The sequence below is a fragment of the Anoplopoma fimbria genome, chromosome 11 (genome assembly GCF_027596085.1).
Source record: "Anoplopoma fimbria isolate UVic2021 breed Golden Eagle Sablefish chromosome 11, Afim_UVic_2022, whole genome shotgun sequence".
Lineage (NCBI taxonomy): Eukaryota > Metazoa > Chordata > Actinopteri > Perciformes > Anoplopomatidae > Anoplopoma > Anoplopoma fimbria.
Window position 1 is genome coordinate 22,186,049 of NC_072459.1, and position 4,129 is coordinate 22,190,177.

Below are 4,129 nucleotides of genomic sequence, written 5' to 3' on the forward strand. Positions count from 1 at the left end.
CTTGGACATTGCTGTTCTTGTGGGATTTGTCTACCACTAGTATAATGTATTGACTCAGTTGTAACGTTTATGCTCCTACCTGACTGTCAAGGACTGAACAATCTGATGGAAATTGGTGGAAATAATCTTTGTCAAGTTTTTCTAGGTTTCAGCTGGTCCTCCGGTTTGTTTCCAATGACTGTATATCAGACAAAAGCACACAGCTGGAAAACAAGTTCTCTGACGCTACTCTGCTTATTTCCTGAGAAAATGTGGAATAGGTGTTATGTTGAAACATCTTAATCATTGCATTAGAAAAATATATATATGTCAGATATAACATACACCCACAAAATTACAACACCTCAGTTGTGTTAAACTGGTAGGAGTCGGAAAAAAGGCTGACCTGTGGAAAATTAGACGTTATTAATCTGTACAGCTGTGCATCCTTTGATGTAAGCACGCACGTATCACAGATACAATCAGTTGTCACATTATAATTTGCGTTTGTCATTTATCGTTTGTGTCTTCCACTTAAACAAACACCTGATGAAATTACACACAAACCCACTTTACCACAGGATGCGATCAGAATTCGAACATCCTCTCTGCCCCCTCAACATCCTGTGTGAAAACCCAACTACCGCAGCAGCACAGGAAGTCACGTCTGAGAGGAAGGACATTGGGGTTATTCGGGACGTCCTTCAGTGATCTGAGCTGAATGAAAAAAACTACACAAATTGCAATCAATAATATTAGAGTTTATAGGTTCAATGCAGCTTCCTTCTCGCTGCCGTATGCAGGCTGGGAGATGAAAAGCGTTACATAACATGCATTCATTCCCACAGGAGACCCTCAGCCAGCTGATGGAGTGTACCGACCTGTGTGAAAGAGTCAGTACTAATGTGATTAGGTTTGATGCTGCAGATGATTTGCCTCAGGGCATTGTTCTGCCCTTTGATCCTTCTTAATTGATACACGGACGTGGGCGGATGGCTAAGGCTAGCTAGCATGGGGAGAGGGATTCAGGGATGAACAAGTGGAGTAAAAAGAGGGGGTTTGTGAATGCCGAAAATAGGGAAGAAGAGGCACCTGCTGGGTCCACATGGCTTTGAATGGCCCATTTTAAGTGGCTGCACTCACGCATGCATCAGTCTGAAGCGCTGCGCCTGCTGTGAGAAAATGCGGTTGCGAGCACATGGTGCCTCTGATCAAGGCCATTGGCAAGGTGGTTTGTGTTATCCGGCGGGCGGACCAGAGATGGTGGGCTAGGTTTTTGATTTTGAGGGAGTTTAAGCACAGGTGCAAGTTGTAAAGAAGGATAGTTATAGGGTGAAATGGGGATAGGGATGAGGGGCGGAAACAAGTACAGTAAACAACACAAAGGCTTGTATAGATTGAGGCCAAAGTTTTCAAAAATTCTTACTTTCTGCACACTGAAACTACGATTTATTTAGAAAAAGATCATAGTTGTGGCAAATGGTCAAGGTATGTTTAAAGACGCTACATTAGAAATTCAGAGCATATCTTGTGCTTCTACACGGCTCTCAACATGGGGACAGCTGAGCCAGCAACTTGCAGCTAACGGTGCTTACATCTCTAGCAGTGCAAACAACAACAATCAGTGCCGAAAAAGCTAACAGACTTGGGGGGGGGGTCGGAGGCCAGGCTTCGATTCTGCAGTACCACCATCAGTCAGGACATCGTTATCAGCTGTTACCGCCATAAGTGCGCAGTTCAGCCTCTCAGCGGCCATGAGTTAGCCATTGGGGCACGCTCACATCAGTAAAAAGGTTATGCTATATTAATGCTCTCAATATCACATAGAAAATCTTTAAGGTAACAGATTTTTGGGGTAAATTGGGGGCAGCAGAAACAAGCTGGCATAATATCACTTTGGCAGTTCTGAACTTTTCATCGAACCGTTGGTTATTTATCCAGCAGACATAGAGTGATTCATGTATTTCTGGTCACCTGGTAAATAAAAGTCCAATATTTACTCTCCTTAGCTCGGTTTTGGTCGCCACCAACTGCTGAGGGAAATATGTGGCTTTTTTGTTGCTAAATGCTCTACTATGTTTACCAGCTAATTGATAACTTTTTGCCAGGCTGTCATTTCGTGCTGGAAGTGAATGTGAGTAAATATATGTGTACATGTGATGGGGGGAAAAGCAGCTGGGGAGAGAAAGCCACTATGAGTGTGCATGTGTGTGTGTGTGTGTGTGTGTGTGTGTGTGTGTGTGTGTGTGTGTGTGTGTGTGTGTGTGTGTGTGTGTGTGTGTGTGTGTGTGTGTCTTTCTGACCAATTCAGCAGAGAGAAACATCTGCGCCTGGATCCACCTGCATGCAATCATCTGCACACAACATCCGCGGTTATCTGTCAGGAAGCACAAAGAAACCAATCTATTCATCCAATACCACAACCAAATGCATAAATTACTTTTCCATTTCAATTCCGAACCGCACATACACATATATTCAGGATCAGATGTCAAGAGTGTTTGTGAGTCACAGATTTTGAATGCTTATGGTCTTGGCATAGGTTACAAGCCAGATAACATCAAATGAAAGTTGGACATACACACACACACACACACACACACACACACACACACACACACATACGAACACACAGTTGGTTCAGTCCTCTGTGTGAGTAACTGCAAAGGCTGAGCTGAGAAGTCAGTTATGGAGTGCTTGTGGTAGGACAAAGACGAAGCCAACTGACTACGCAGATGCCAGCCAAGTAAAGTTCCTTTTTACATCTGACACCGAAACTCATTTCCCTCTTTACTCTCATGGGGCGTTGCGGCGTTTCAAATAAATAGAAGGTAAGATACTCTCAAACAGTCTGTTGCACCGCACCGTCTTCTCACAGCGTCAATGGGATGAGAGCACAACTCTCCTTATTACTCAGCAAAAGAGAAAGTTGACACAGCCGCTTTGTTTGACGGCACAATCGTCAGACTGAGATGCAAGACTGCTGCGAGCGGTTTAAAATGTTGAATAAAAGGAGAGGAACTTGCATTACAAGTCAGAGTTGGTGATTACCATCAGTCTCTCAAGAGGGGATCATAGGGATTCTAATCACATGTAAATACCCATAAAAGCCATTGAGGGACCCAGAAATAGAGTTAAGTAGTCGTTAGCCACTCAGTGTGTGTAGGGGGTCCGGTAGCTAAAACTTGTGAGGGTATGAAAGGAACCAGTGAAATTGTGTATCTATGAGTAAGTGTTAGAGAGTGAGGGAGGGAAGTGAAAAACATCTATCAGCAGTACAAACACCAGCAGTGCATGTGTGTGTGTGTTGTGCAGGTTGTGGAGGAGAGTGCTGGGGGGAGACCACCTACACTTCCACCTGCTCTGCCTTTTTAAAGGGGCCTCTTCAATCACAAGGCCGGGGTCATTATGGATGCGAGCCTCTAGCCGCCAGGCATTGTTTCGCTATTTCTGTCCTCGCGCTTTACAGTGAAACATCGAGCAGAAGCCCCATTAAAAGCTGCGCTTCAAAAAACGCGAGCAGCCACGACAGGAAACATCGGGGGCTCTGTGTATCAGACTCTCCTTTTGCTCATGGGAAGAATGCATTCCTGAATAGTGCCCTCCGAGGCAACATCCAACCTCTGAACCCTCTTCGAGATTGTTCCACAAACAAATGTGTTGCATTATTTTTTTTGTCAAGAACAGAGGTTAAATGCATACAACTCTGCAAAAAAAATGCAGCATAACAAACTTTTCTTTAGCACGGAGGTGGATGCGATAAAAAACAAAAACGAGGACACCTCTGACTTTGCCCAGACTGACACGGTGATGAGGAATGACAAATCAGTGAACTGTTTGACAGGCACTGTGAAGATGACTAAGTCCAAACTTTCAGAGTGAGATATGAAGGGGGAACGTGTTTGTTCTTGACTTTCAGGGAAAAATATCTGAAGGCTTCTGTTGCTGTGTACGTGCGTTTCCTGTGTTTTTTGGAGCTGCGTGAAATAGATACACATCATAAACCCGTTATAGAAATGTAATTGTAAGATTAAGGAATAGATGGACATTTGGGGAGTTGTGCATATTTGTTTTCTGGGTAAAGTTAGATGAGTAGATTGCATGTATATGTGAAGGTAATTTGAAGCTACAGCAAGCAGCCGGTTAGCCT